Source organism: Punica granatum, chromosome 3, assembly GCF_007655135.1.
Source record: "Punica granatum isolate Tunisia-2019 chromosome 3, ASM765513v2, whole genome shotgun sequence".
NCBI lineage: Eukaryota > Viridiplantae > Streptophyta > Magnoliopsida > Myrtales > Lythraceae > Punica > Punica granatum.
In genome coordinates, this window is record NC_045129.1 from 26,852,519 (window position 1) to 26,868,874 (window position 16,356).

Consider the following 16,356-nt stretch of genomic DNA (forward strand, 5'->3'; position numbering starts at 1 on the left):
CTTGTTCGAGTCCATCTCGGTTTAAAATTCCTGTTCGGGTCCATCCTGGTTTAAATTCCTGTTCGGGTCGATCCCGGTTTAAAATTCCTGTTTCGGGTCCATACCGGTTTAAATTCCAATTTTGGGTTCCCCCAACCTGTGAATTTTTGTTTCTGGCACAATGTCTCGATACATCCAAGCAAGGTACGAGCACCCATGGGGGAACGGTATCAAAGCAGTCGCCGGACCCAAAAGGGGATGCTTCTTATAATCTTTGGCTACATCCTCTAATCGAGCATGCAACCAAAGAGGGGCAAGCTGTTAGCACCCCATTTTGGCCCACCGCCTCCCGACACGAGAACTCCCGGCCGAAGCTCGGATTACTATTCATGACCCGACAATCGGAAGTGAACGTGCGGACGTGGGAGCGTGGACTACAGAAGGGAAGTAGGGTCCTCCAAAAGGCTCAGAAGGGCAATCAAAAGGGCAGATAAACAACGAGCCCCGAAGCAACAGAAGCTGGCACTATGACACTATTCATCACCGGATCACCGAAGCGTCAGAAGGTATCCAATATGGGACTCTAAAAATCCCTCTTGGTGCCAAAATGACCAACGGCACATCCGGGTGCATTTCAGGAGCATCCCGCTTGAGGCGAGGCATTCCCAAACATTCACAGACGCCTTCCTAACAAGGCTCCCGAGGCGCCCGATCCACGAACAAGCAAACGACGATCGGAAACAGGCCTATACATGCCCCAGGACCACCAAGGCCATGGAACAAGTTTCAGATTGCCTTTCGGAATTCGGCTTGGTCTCCCGAGTAGGTCCCGACTCGAGAAAGGGGCCCTTTGATAGAGTCTAATGCTCAGGGCTTATTCGGTGGAAAGTTGACGTCCAAGCTTTGCACCACCCACTCCCAGCAAACCCTAGGGTCCAGGAAATCATATTGGCTCGGACTAAGCGGAGTATGCCGACCTCCCGAGTGACGTTTCAATGGTCACGAACGCCTCTCGGCAAGTCTTCGAGGCACGTTCATGGCAAACTGAGACCATAGCGGTCTCTGAACGCCTCGGAGCATTCGAGAAGCACTGAGAGAACCCCAGTCACGGATCCCTAGGTCACCTCTGGCTAATGGTCTTCGGTCAAAGATGCCGTGCCCACGGTGCCGCATGCGACGAAAAGCACACCGAGGCGGACGATACAATGCATGCAGGAGCAATTGAACAACGGGGACGAACAACCTTGCCCTGATCATCCAAACGGGGCAAACAGGTGCGGAAAGATAACAAGCAGCAGGTAAATAACAGACAATGTGTTTGTATTCACCGAATGTATGTGGATTAGCAAGTTTATTAATCCGGGGTATTTTTGCATGCAAATCCTACCCTTGATAAACAAACGTGTGCCAATGTTTTAGCATTCGGCTTTGGTTTGAGAACCTGACATGTCGGGTGTCCGTAGTCAAGTTTCGTGCGTGTTGATTGCTTTTATAGTGATTTGGTGTTGTGACACTGAATTACCACTGAATTGATCCAAACTTGTATTTTGACTCTAGATTTGGAACCTAAGTCGAATGAAATTATTAGTCAGGTAATTGTATTTTGATACAGAATACCCAACTGACATCTTAAACGATGCTAAGATGACGGCAAATCACAAAATGATGTTCTTGCCGTTGATTTGAAAATTTATTTTCATAAAAGGGAAACAACACAATATGTATTTGAAAGTATGAGGGTTTTGAAAAGGGCATTAACACCGTTTTATAATTCGTCGACACGAGTTACAAATTAATATCCAATTCGTGCAAAGTCGTTTAAATTGAATGAATTAACCGTGTGAACGTCCCGATTAATCCGTTCGTGGAATTAATGCTTAAGGGTTGTGCCGAATGCATTAATTGTGAAAACGATTCGTGACTCGACGACCAAGACGATTCCATAAGGATCGAAGATAATTTGGTCCAATGACCGAAACTACTCTCGTAACCGAATAGACACGAATGAGTCATTGATACCTGAATCCATGCATGCTTTGTTTTGAAAAGACATTTTCATGCGATATTGCGATGATAATGTAAATTGAAAATTACACGAAAGCCGAGAACGGACTCAAAATGGGAAGAGGAAGCCTCATGCAACCCGTACGAGTCTAAGAGGCTCTCGGTTACTTCTCCTTGGAGATAGCCGAGAGGTCCCATGGCCCGAATGGGGTTCCACGAGGTTTCCCCGTCTCGTTCGAATCATTTCTCGCATGCTTAAACGACAAACATGATAAATGACACGATTAAACGAAAGTCGGTATTGCCATGATTTGAATAACGCATTCGAACATGCAAACATGCACAAACAAGTTATTTAAGGAATCGATAAAATAATACCGATTTCATGCATGTAAGAAAACACGAGAAAACTCGGGAATCGAACTTGGATCGGGCTAAGAAAGCCGTTCTTAACCCGAGGAAAGCAAGCCAAGTCTCGGTTAACTCTTCTTGAGGCAAACCCGAGAGCTCTTTTGCTTATTTCGGGTCGGGAAGGTCTTCCGAGGGTTGATCTAAACATTTCCCGACATGCTAACATGTTATATGGTGACGAACATGCATAATATAACATGAAAGCGTATAAAAATTAAGTATTGCAAGTTAAACATGTATAAAACGCCATATTACTCCATAGCCATGCAAATAATGTAAAAGGTTCTAACTTCTCTAAGTCGAGAATGTTTTACCTTGCCTCGGAATGCGAGGAAAGAGTCAGGGAAGTGTTCGAGAGTCGGGTGACTCGGTTGAACGCTTAGAAGGGTGCTCGAGTGCAAGGGCATGCACGTTCGGGGAGCTAGGCGCACGGGGCGTGCGGCTGGAGTGCACGGGACGCGCGCGGGAGGCGTTAGGCGCGCGGCGGGTGTGCGCGAACGCGTGGGCGTGAGGGAGCGTGCGGCTACGGGTGCACTGTTCACTCGAGAGCACGTCCTTCACCCGGAATGATGGAATTGACCTGAAATCATGAGCAAATGACTTCAAACCAAAAATCTAAGTTCATAAATGAACTCCTTGGGTCCAAAACATGTGGTCCATGGAGTTTGAGAATTTTTGAACTTAAGTCGGGATGATGAACATCAGCTTCCGACTTAATAACTCAAAGCTTCCTTTGGGTTTTCTTCGGGTTTTCTCTCTTGGTTCTGAAGTGTTGAAACTTGCTGGTTTTGGCTATGGAGTTGAGAGCTTTTCTTGAGGGAGAAAGCTTGGAGAGAGTGTGCAAGAGGAGAAGTGATTATCTTTATCACTTTTGGGCCATTTATAGGCAAAGCTAATGACACAATTAGCAAAAGCAAGTGCTCTTAACCCCCATGCTTAGCAAATTTCGGTTTGATTAAGAAAATATCAAGCCTCATCTTCTTCCACTGCATTAAGGAAGAAGAGATAAGACATTGATGAGCATTGATGAACATTGATGACAAGTCGAGTGTTGTCTTCAACCTCTCCAAGATATTTTGGCTAAGAGAGGGCAAGTTGACTTCTTGCATTGAAGAAGAAGAACAAGCTTCTAGAGCAAAGGGTGACTCATCTTGGGTAGCCCGTGGGTCCCATGACCGAAGAGGAGAAACCGGGAAAAGCTCGGGTCTCGATTGGTCGCGTATTCGAAGTTCGTGGTTTGAATTGAACGTCGAATTGTCGATATACGTGAGGGAACGGATTTAATGAGTCAGAGATTGGCATTTTCCGTGAGAAATTGTCAAATGTCTGTATGAGGCTCGGAAGCCGGTTTTGCTCCTTTTATGCATTCAGAGCGAGGTCACCCACTTCTGACAGCATATCTTGTATCTGCATCCCACGTCGGTCATTTTGACATAAATTGTCAAATTACGTGGGCACTTGACCCTTCAGCCGGTAAATGCAAATATGGAGCCGGAGATGTCCTAGGAAGCCGAAATTGGATTTCTCAGATTGCTTTATGAGTTTCTTGGGCGATCCGGAGATCACTGTGATCTCTGTTTGCCGAGATTGTGCCATTAAGGATATGAAAAGTGCATCTGGACCCTTAAATCACTGCTCGAGTGGTCTAGATGAGTTGTGTGATTCATTCTGATGATTCCACATTGAGCCTTGAGAAGGCTAGCATTGTGTAACGTAAGCATCCGGCGTCAAGTTTCCCCAAAGAGGACCTCCGGATATGAATCTTCACTGAAAATGGCCTTTTGTGCTCCTCGGAGGTTACTCCGGCGTCAAGTTTCCCCAAAGAGGACCTCCAGATATACATTTCCACTGAAAATGGCCTTTTGTGCTCCTCGGAGGTTACTTGAGGATGAATAGTGATTTCTACTCTATTAAGTCGTTTTTCTGTATTCTGCTCAAGTTGTGGCTTGGACCATTGCTAATATCATTGTTTGGAAAGGTGAGCCAAAATGGGGTGCTGACAGCGTTGAGAGAACGAATATGTATGAAGTCTATGAGCCATGCGGTCCTAACGCTATGCTCCCATCCATACCGAAGTTCATGGCGAATTTCTTCGTCGCGGAGACCTAGAAGAATGGCAAGTCTACTCTGTATCGTGGAAAACTAGTTGGGCACCACGATGTCGCGGGTCGGCATGGGCCGCTGAATAAGTGCCGCGTATTCCTCTACTGTAGGAGCTAGCTCTGTCCCCCGAAAGCTGAATACGGGCCGCTGAGTGTCCCAAAAACTGATAGCTGTTCTGAGCAAGCTCTAGTCAATGGGGGAATCAGCAAGTAGTGGCAAGTCTCCTATGATGAGTCGGAGAAACGCGCGGTCGACAGGGCGGAATGTTCTCCAAAGGCGCATGATGTCCGCGGCTGGTGTGACGATGACATCGAGCCTAAGACAGGAATGCAGGCGATCCATCCTTACCTAAATGGAGAGAATGTCGATTCAATGTTTAAAACCAAACCGATGCAATGTCCTAGGTTGTTTTGAAAACATGCATGCAGTGCAGAAAAGTAAAGTATAACTGTATCTGTTACAATGTAAATCGCTCATTATAGAAAAACAACAAAAGGCCCGCCTAAAAGAAAACTAGGGGCCGACTCAAAGACCAAACTTTGGGTCGGTTGACAGCATGAAGGCAATTTTGGTCCAGCATGATGGTCCCTGTTTATGCATGGTTTCATTGTTCTACTGGGTAAACCACTAACTAGGGATGGGGGCTCCCGATTCAAGGGGATCAATTCCTCGAAATCGAGCGAGGATCTTTGGGGGCCGGTTCGGTGGCAGAGCCTACTCAATCCGTTCCCTTAGTCGGAACCTCGGACTAACCTAGCTTCCTAGATCGGTGCCCGTGGGATTTCAGGCATTTGGTACTTAAACCCTCTAGAATGATGCAATGCAAGTGCAGAAAAGTAAATGTGCGTAAAATAAATGTACGGAAAGAGATAAATAAACATGCAAGCAAAGCAAATGGATCGAGCCTGAACCCACTAAGTATGTCCCCAATGGAGTCCCCAAGTTGTACGGACCCGAATGTGGACTCTCGTCGGGGCCGCATTGCTCGCTTTTGTATCGCGCGGCTTGGGAGTGTCCACTTTCCCATGGGTGTCAGCACCCCATTTTGGCTCACCATTCCAAACAATGATATCAGCAATGGTCCAAACTATGACTAGAGTAGGAATACATAAAAACGGCTTGGCAGAGTAAGAAATCACTATTCATCCTCAAGTCGGCAAAATTAAGCAGAAGACATGTACATGTGACAGAAGGACTCCAGGGGTCACCAAAGGGTAATAGAGTGACTAGAGAGCTCAACAACGTCCAAAACCGGCATTTCTAGTGTACCACATGGACAATCCTATTTTCTGATTGTTCGCTCGTCCATGGGAAGATAGCCAATATTGGACTTCAAAAATCCACATCACTGCCAAACAGATTAAAAGTGTCTTCAAAAGCATTTCTCAAATCATCTGCTCTATACAGAACAACTTTCTGTATATAGACAACTTTTCAGTGGAAGTCTAAAAATGTCAGTTTCTCGGAGAAAAGTTAATTCTCAATATCAGATGCGGTCATGCCTCACAATCATACAAAGCATGAGCAGTGCTTCAGATTGTCTTTTAGAAGCCATACAGACACTCTAAATGACTTCCGAGTGACAAAACGGGCATACCCCTCTTCGAAAATGCATAACCAGAGACTGGTCTGACGGAATTACGGCAAACGAAGTTCATACTGCATTACCCTGAAAACTCTAGCAGACATTCACAATTGGGCAAAACAGACAGCAGAACCCTTCTCAGTTTCTCGAGTAACCTCCGATGAGCATAAATGGCCATTTTCAGTGGAAATGTATATCTGGATGTCCATTTTACGGAAACTTGACGCCGGGTGCCTACCCTACACAGTGCTAGCCTTCCCAAGGCTCAACGTGGAATCGTCAGAATGAATCACACAACTCATCTAGACCTCCCGAGCAGTGCTTTAGAGGTCTCAGGTACACTTTTCAAGTCCTTAGAGATCCAATCTCGACAAACGAAGATCACAGTGATTTCCGAAGCGCCCAAGTAACTCAGAAAGCAATTTGAGAAATCCAGTTTCGACCTCGTAGGACATCTCCGGCTCCGCGTTTGCATTACCGACTTAAGGGTCAATTGTTTACGTTATCTGACAATTCATGTCAAAATGACCAACGTGAGATGCAGACACAAGATATGCTGTCAGAAGCAGACAACTTCGCTCTGGTCACCTGCAATGAGCAAAACCGGCTTCCGAGCCTCATATGGACCTAGGGCATTTCTCCTCGAAAAGTGCTAATCTTGGGCTCATTTAATCCATTTTCTCACGTATATCGACAATTCGACGTTCAATTCGAACCACGAACTTCGAATACGCGACCAATCGAGACCCGAGCTTTCTCCCGGTTTCTTCTCTTAGGCCATGGGACCCACGGGTTAGGCCTAGCCGCCCCATCCTTGCCCTAGGCGTCCTCCCCTTTGTCTTCTTCATCTCCATGAAGATAAGAAGACAACTTCCACACTTATCCCCTAAAATATCTAAGTGTTTCATTCTTGCACTCCAACTCCCCATCAATGCTCATTAATGTTTTATCTCTTCTCCATCAATGCCAATTGCACAAATATCTTCTTCTCCCATTACGCCAAACCGATTTTCCCTTATGCACGTCCTTAATCAAGTTTTTTCTCACTTAATTGCACTTAAGCTTAGCCTATATATTGCATTATTGTCATTAAGATAAAGGGAATTCACCTTCAAGCACTCTCTCTCTAGCATTTCTCACTCAAACAAATGCTCTCAACCTCCCAAGAACTTTAGCAAATTCGCAGCAAGCAAGAACCACCCAAAAACCAAGCAAAACACTCAAGACTTAAGTCGGAATCCATCCCGACTTAAATCCAAACTTCACCAAACTTCATATCCTACATGTTTTCAGCCCCCTCTATCCATTTCAGAGCTTAGATTTCAAGTTTGAAGCCTCTAAGTTAGAGAATCAGCTCAGTACAGAATCGAGCACAGTTTTGGCCCAACCGGGTCAAAACTTCCAACCCTGTTTTCTCACCTTTTCGAGTCGGTCTGAACTTTAAAACCCATCAAACACCTCCGGGGGTTCGTTAGGAGTCGGGAGCCACCGACCTTGCTCAAAAATTCCATCGGAATCCACCGTTATGAATTCTGACCCGAAAACTGCTCAGTCGGGCCGACGTTTCTGACTGTCTGTTCGGTTTTCTTGTAGATCGGGTCGATCCGTGAACCTTTTCGATGAACGACCACTTCTATCACCTCCAGGGGTCAGTTAGGAGTCAGGAGCCGTTGGCCTTGCTCAAAAATTCTATCGGAATCCACCGTTATGAATTCCGACCCCAAAACTGCCCAGTCGGGCCAGTTTCCAGACGTGCTCTGTTTTCGGTGATTTTTGCAGGACTGTACGGGTTGACCCGACAACTCTGGGAACAAACGACCACCACGATCACCTAGAGGGGTCCCTTGGCTACCCAAGGCCGCCGACCTTGCCTCAAAATTCCATCGGGAGCCTCCGTGGCGACGTCCGACCTGACTTGTACCAGTTGGGTCTGTCCACCCTTCTAGTTGGGTCTGTTCAAGCCAAGACAGCCCAAACCCGATCTACCAACGGTCCAACCCAACTCTTGAAGGTCCCATCCCGCCTCTCGGGACTAGGTATGACCATTCCCGACTTAGAGGAGCTAGGACTTTTATATTATTGTTGTGTTTATGGAGTTTTAAGAGGTTTTAATCTTGATTTTAATTCCGAACTTTAATTTTATGCAATTTCCTTATTACACCATGCATGTTTATCATCGTTTAACATGCTAGTATGTCGGGAAATATTTAAATCGAAGTCGAGGAAACCATCCCGACCCGAAAAAGCCGAGATCGTTCGGGTTAACCTCTCCATGAGGTAACCGAGATCATTCTTGACCTTTTTGGGCAAGACCGGATTCCTTTGCCCCGATTTAAATTGTTTCCTGAGTTTTATTGTTTTTCTCACATCCATGAAGTTGGTATTGTTTTATCGATTCCTTAAGTAATATGTTTGTGCATGTTTGAATGTGTTATTTAAATCATGATAATACCGACTTTCGTTTAATCGTGTTATTTAACATGTTTGATGTTTGAGCATGCAAGAAACGATTCAAAACAAGACGGGAAAAACTCGTGAAACCAAATACAAGCCATGAGACCTCTCGGCTTCCTCCAAGGAGAATAGGCCGAGAGTCTCATGGAGTTATTCGGGTTCCATGAGGCTTCCTCTCCCCGTTTTGGGTCCGATCTCGGATTTCATGTAATTTGCAATCTACATTATTGTCGCAATATCGCATGAAAATGTCTTTTCCAAATAAAATATGCATGGATTCGGGTATCGATGACTCATTTGGGTCCATTCGGTTATGAGCGTATTTTCGGTCACTTGACCAAATCATCCTCGATCCTTATGGAATCACCTTGGTCGCCGAGTCACGAATCGTTTTCACAATTAATGCATTCGGCACAACCCTTAAGCATTAATTTCACGAACGGGTTAATCAGGATGCTCACATGATTAAACCCACTTCACACTGATAAAGTTTACACGAATTGGCCATTAACTGATAACTCACATCGATGAGTTGTCACATGACGTTGGTGCCCTTTTCAAACTTATCAATTTCAAAACCCGAAACGCACGGTCCGATGTAGCATGGACGTCTGAAAAGGGCTTCTGTGTCTCAACTTGAGTTTTTACCTAATTCCATGTAACTCAGGTCAAGATACAGAAGATCTTTCTAGATCACTTCCGGGCAGATCGACCGGTTCTTTGGCTTTTTCGGGGTTCTTGCACAACCCTAGACGATCCAGGGAATTGGTCGACACCGGCTACAGGCCGAGGTTAGCATGATAGAAACACTACAGTACGAGATAAGAATGGGCTACCTGTTCAGGTGTAGGTTCATCTGCATTGCCTTTTCTTATCTAACTGATGAGTTTCTGACATCCTAACATAGACTCGGGTAACTAGAACGGTTATCTCTGTCAAAAAACATGCAAAATGCTGATTAACCTTTCACTCGACCTAACCAAACACTAGATAATAGTTATGAGGAATTCTAGATTCCAAATCTAGAGTCAAAACATGAGTTTAGCTAATTTAGTGGAAATTCAGTGTCACAATACAGAACAATTGTAAAAGCAATCCACACACAGGAAACTTGACTACGGACATCCGATATGTCAGGTTCTCAAACCAAAGCCGAATACTAAAACATTAGCACGCGTTTGTTTGTCTAGGGTAGGATTTGCATGCCAAAGTACCCCGGATTAACAATTTGCTAAAACACGTATATTTGACAGTAACAAACACTTTGTCTGTTATTAACATGTTGTGTGTTACCTTTTTGCACCTGTTTGCCATGCGGGTCGAGCCTGATCCCTAGGCCAAATAATATTAAGGTTCAACACCCTAATTATTAATCACAGGGTCCAATGCCCTAATCATCACTCACAGGGTCCAACGCCCTATTCAGTGAGAGAGTGCATCGAGTTCCATTTCTTCGGTTTTTCCCTAAACTCATGGTGAGTTAGAGCGGAATAATAACCGAACGCGAATTGATTGGAATTCGATCATTTGTAATTTGTATTTTATTGTATTTTTGAGAGCATTGTAAGGATTTTATTTTGTACATTCATTCTGTAAGAATTCCAGTTGGTGAGCGAACGGTCCGAGAGTCGAATTAATCGAATCGGTCTAATGCTTGTCGAAAGGAAAGTAAATTCAAGATCTCGCGGTTTTGGTTCACGCAGGAATTCAACCTCCACGGTTTGATGAATTGTAACGCGAGATTGTGAACCAATTCCCCGACGCACGAGTTTACTTCTCTCTCGGTTTCTCGACCGACATCGTTTAATTCAATGAATTTTCGAAGTCAAAACGTGCGAGCCGAGCGCAACTTAATCCATGCGGTAAATAATAAAACATGCAAGCCTAGAAAACCAAAGTACCGAAAGGGCGTGCGGGATATAGGCCCCGCACGTAATATGAACCCCCGAACCCAGACTTTCCGGTTCCGCACAGACCAATGCCTTAACAATAACTAGGTGTTCCATACCCCTAGACCCGAGTAACTTATCCACCCTCGACCTTCGGGTCGTAAAATGATAAGTGGTGACTCCTTCTCACGCGTGTCGGTCACCCGTCCCCACGGGAAGGTGGACACTCCCAAGCTGCGCGATTCAAAAGCGCGCAATGCGGGCCCCGACGATAGTCCACATTCGGGTCCGTACAATGGGGACACGTGACGGACACGGGTGAGAGAAGGAGTCGCCACTTATCATTTTGCGACCCGAAGGTCGAGGGCGGATAAGTTACCCGGGGTCTAGGGGTATGGAACACCTAGTTTGTTGTTAAGGCATTGATCTGATCGGAACCAAAAAATTCGTGTTCAGGGGTTCATGTTACGTGCGGGCCTATATCCCGCACGCCCTTTCAGTACTCTGGTTTGCTAGGCTTGCATGTTTTATTATTTACCGCATGAATTAAGTTGCACTCGGCTCGCACGTTTTGACACCGGAAATTCGGTGAACTAAACGATGTCGGTGGAAGAGCCGAGAGAGAAGTAAAATCGTTTGTCGGGGAATTGGTTCACAATCTTGCGTTACAGTTCATCGAACCATGGAGGTTGAATCCCTGCGTGAACCAGAACCGTGAGTTCTTGGATTTACTTTCCTTTGGGTAAGCATTAAACCGATTCGATTAATTTGACTCTCGGACCTTTCGCTTATCGACTAGAATTCTTACAGAATTAATGTACAAAATAAAAGTCCTTACAATGTTCTCAAAAACAATAAATACAAATTACAAATGGCCGAATTCCAGTCGACTCGCGTTCGGTTATTATTCTACTCTAACTCACCGTGAGTTTAGGGAAACACCGAAAAACTAAAATTCAATGCATGCTTTCACTGAATAAGGCGTTGGACCCGGTCAGTGTTGATTAGGGCGCTGGACCCTGTGATCGATGATTAAGGCGTTGAACCCTAATATCATTCGGCCTAGGGATCAGGCTCGACCGGAATGGCAAACAGGTGCAGAAAGGTAACATGCAACATGTTAATAACAGACAAATTGTTTGTTACTATCAAATGTACGTGTCTTAGTAAGTTTATTGACCCAGGGGTGTTTTTGCAAGCAAATGCCATGTGCTAAGTAAAGAATCATGCAAAGCAAAGAATCATGCAAAAACATTTTACATTCGGCTTTGTTTTGAGAACTTGACAAAGAGAGTCAAATCTCGTGTGTGTGGATTGTTTTTACAATGATTTGGTGTTGTGACACTGAATTGATCCAAACTTGTATTTTGACTCTAGATTTGGAACCTAGAGTTCCACCTAACCATTTTCTAGCATTTGGTTAGATCGAATGAAATGATTAGTCAGGTAATTGTATTTTTAATACAAAATACCCAACTGACATCTTATACTGCGCTAGGATATCGCCAAATCACAAAATGATGTTCTTGCCCTTAATTTGAAAATTTTGTTTTCAGAAAAGGGAAACAATACAATACGGATTTGAAAGTATGAGGGTTTTGAAAAGGGCATTAACACCGTTTTTTAATTCGTCGACGCGAGTTACAAATTAATTTCCAGTTCGTGCAAAGTTGTTTAAATTGAATGAATTAATCGTATGAGCATCCCGATTAACCCGTTCGTGGAATTAATGCTCAAGGTTATTGCCAAATGCATTAATTGTGAAAGCGATTCGTGATTCGATAACCGAGATGGTTTCACAAGGATCGAGGATAATTTGGTCAAATAACCAAAAACACCCTCATAACCAAATGAACCCAAATAAGTCATTGATATTCAAATTCATGCATGTTTGCTTGAAAAACATTTCATGTGAGGTTCTGGATGTAAAGAAACTTGCAAATTGCACGGGATCCGAGAACGGACTTAAAACGGGAGGAGGAAGCCTCATGGAACCCGAATAACTCCATGAGACTCTCGGCCAATTCTCATTGGAGAAAGCCGAGAGGTCTCATGGACCGTATTAGGTTCCACGAGGTTTCCACGTCTTGTTTTGAATCATTTCTCGCATGCTCAAACAACAAACATGATAAATGACACATTTTTGACAAAAGCTGGTATTGTCATGATTTGTTTAACGCATTCAAACATGGAAGCATGCACAAACATGTTATTTACGGAATCGATAAAACAATACCGACTTCATGCACGTAAGAAAATATGAGAAAACTCGGGAATTGAGCTTGGATCGGGCTAAGAAGGCCGATCTTAACCAGAGGAAAGCAAGCCAAGCTTCGGTCACCTCTTCTTGAGGCAAACCCGAGAGCTCTTTTGCTTATTTCGAGTCGGGATGGTCTTCCGACTGACGATCCAAACGTTTCCCGACATGCCAACATGTTATATGATGACGAACATGCATAATATAATGTGAAAACGCATAAAAATTAAATCTTGCATATGGAATATGTCATATACTTCATATCACTCCATAGCCATGCAAAAAATATAAAAAACCCTAACTCCTCTAAGTCGAGAATGTTTTACCTAGCCTCGGGATGCGAGGAAAGAGTCGGGGAAGAGTTTGAGAGTCGGGTGACTCGGTTGAACGCTTGGAAGAGTGCTCGGGTGCAAAAGATGCACGTTCGATAAGGATGGGCACGCGGGAGGACGTCAGGTGCGCAGGCAGGCGCACGGCAGGCTCAGGGGGCGAGCGGCAGGCGCTCGGCAGGCGACTGTCACTATTCACCCGAGAGCACGGGATGAACTCCAAAGCCTAAAATACACCTGAAATCATAACTTAAAGTGCTCAAATCAAAAAATCAAGTTCACCACTGAACTCCAAGGGTCCAAAACATGTGGTCCATGAAATTTGAGAATTTTTTTGAACTTAAGTCGGGATGATGAACATCGGCTTCCGACTTAAGGACTCAAAACTTTCTTCGGGTTTTCTTCGGTTTTTCTCTCTTGGTTTTGAAGGGTTGAAGCTTGTTGGTTTTGGCTATGGAGTTAAGAGCTTTTCTTGAGGGAGAAAGCTTGGAAAGAGTGTGCAAGAAGAGAAGTGATAAACTTAATCACTTTTGGGCAATTTATAGGCAAAACTAATGACACAATTAGTGAAACAAAACATCATTAGTAGGCATGCTTAGGGGGGGCGGTTTGGTTAGGGAAATATCTAGCCCTATCCTCTTCCATTGCATTAATGAAGAAGAGATCAAAGTATTAATGGGCATTGAAGAAGAGTTGAGTGTTGTCTTCAATCTCTTCAAGATATTTTGGGCTAAGAGTGAGCAAGAGTGGAAGAGGATAAGGCTTGGCAAATTTCGGCCATCCTTAGGCAAACCGTGGTCCCACAGCCAAAGAGGAAAAACCGAGAGAAAGCTCGGGTTTCGTTTGGTCGCGTATTCGATGTTCATGGTTTGAGTTGAACGTCGAATTGTCGATATACGCGAGAAAACGGATTTAATGAGCCCAAGATTGGCATTTTTCATGGAAAATTACCAAATGTCTACATGAGACTCGGAAGCCGGTTTTGCTCCTTTTATGCATTCAGAGCGAGGTTACCCACTTTTGACAGCATATCTTGTATCTGCATCTCACGTCGGTCATTTTGACATAAATTGTCAAATTACGGGGGCACTTGACCCTTAAGCCGGTAATGCAAATATAGAGCCAGAGATGTCCTAGGAGGCCGAAACTGGATTTCTCAGATTGCTTTCTGAGTTGCTTGGGCGATCCGGAGATCAATGTGATCTTTGTTTGTTGAGATTGGGTCTCTAAGGACATGAAAAGTGCATCTGAGACCCTTAAAGCACTGCTCGGGGGGTCTAGATGAGTTGTGTGAGTCATTCCGATGATTCCACATTGAGCCTTGAGAAGGCTAACATTGTGTAAGGTAGCCATCCGGCATCAAGTTTCCCCAAATAGGACCTCTGGATATGAATTTTCACTGAAAATGACCTTTTATGCTCATTGGAGGTTACTCGGGAAACTAAAAAGGGTTTTGCTATCTGATTTGCCCAATTGCATCTGTCCGCTGGAGTTTTTGGGGCAATACAGGGTAAACTTCATTTGCCGTTATTCCATCAGACCAGTCTCCGGTTATGCTCTTACGAAGAGGGGTATGCCCGTTTTGTCGCTCGGAAGTCATTCGAGGTGTCTGTATGGCTTCCCAAAGACAATCTGAAGCACTACTTGTGCTCTGTATGATTGTGGGGCATGGCCGCATCTGATATTTAGAATTAACTTTTCTCCGAGAAACCGGCATTTTTGGACTTCCACTGAAAGGTTGTCTGTATACAGAAAGTTGTTCTGTATAGAGCAGATGATTTGCGAAATGTGCTTGAAGACACTTTTCATCTATTTGGCATCGATGTGGATTTTTGAAGTCCAATATTGGCTATCTTCCGATGGACGAGCGAACTATCGGAAAATAGGATTGTCCATGTAGTACACTGGAAATACCGATTTTGGACATTGTTGATCTCTCTAGTCACTTTGTTGCTTTTTGGGGACCCTTGGAGTCCTTCTGTCATATGCATATGTCATCTGCTCAATTTTGCCGACTTGGGAATGAATGGTGATTTCTTGCTATGCCGAGCCGTTTTCTGTATTCCTGCTCAAGTCATAGTCTGGACCATTGCTGATATCGTTGTTTGGAATGGTAAGCCAAAATGGGGTGCTGACACCTAGGATATCAGGAAATCACGAAATGATGGTTATGCCTTTGGACGGTAAAACATGTGAAGTGCGTATGTGAAAATTGAGATCACATGATAGGAAGACGTCTAGAGAGGACTCGTATACTTCGACTTGAGCCGCCTCAAATTGGGCCTGGACTCGAGTCATAGCACGCGAGTGCTCTCTAGACACCAATTCTATTCGTGTTATGCACCTCGGTGTTTTGAGATTGTGGATTTTAAAAGGTTATATCCACCATTTGGTGATCCGTCGATGCGTTTACAAATTGATACTCGATTTATCCAATTATTTAAGCCGAATGATTTAATTAATTAAATGATACGTCTCGTTTCTCTTGTGTGGGGTGGTTTAGTGATTGAGGTGTCGAACCTTAATTATTATGGATTAATGAGATGATTGTTCGAAGTTAATGTGCCTAACATGCAAATTAACGTGAAGCCAATGATTTAAACAAAAAATGTAATTGCAATCAATTCCAAGAGTTGGCTTTAATCGTCTCTTGCATGCATAAGACATTAAGCACAATAATGACGCACGTATTTACAAAGTCGATGCCACTATGATCTCAAATACACAAACAAGCACATAATGCGAACGCAAACATTGTATTTAAAGAAAACGATAAAATAGCATCAGCTCATACAATGACAATATATGAAAACGCGGGAACCAATTTATTTCGAAGTGAGAGAGGTCCCCTTGAATCCGCGTGATCCAAGGGAACTCTCGGCCTCCTCCCATGGGGAATGGCCGTGAGTTTCTATGGTTCATGCGGATCAAGACAATCTCTCCTACCACAATCTTAATCATTTCCCGCCATGTTAACATATTATATACGATTAATGAACATAAGAAATATGGGAACCAACTAATTTTGAGGGAGAAGAGGCCACTTTAGCCTCGGGTGAACCAAGGGAGCTCACGGGTCACTCCCTTGGGACTTTGCCATGAGCTTCCACGGTTCAACCGTGCTATGGCGGTCTGTCCCATCTCGACTCCGGTCATTTCCCATCATGATATATGCGTTCCTATGACATGCGAATGTGACAAGAGATGTAAACTTGCGTGAAATTGCATGGGATTGCATGGAATCCTATAAAAATTCGAACTTGCGTGGAACATGCTCATTAACCACCTTATCTTCCCGAAACAAACAAGGATCAAAAACCTAACTTCTCTTAGTCGTAGAGGAGT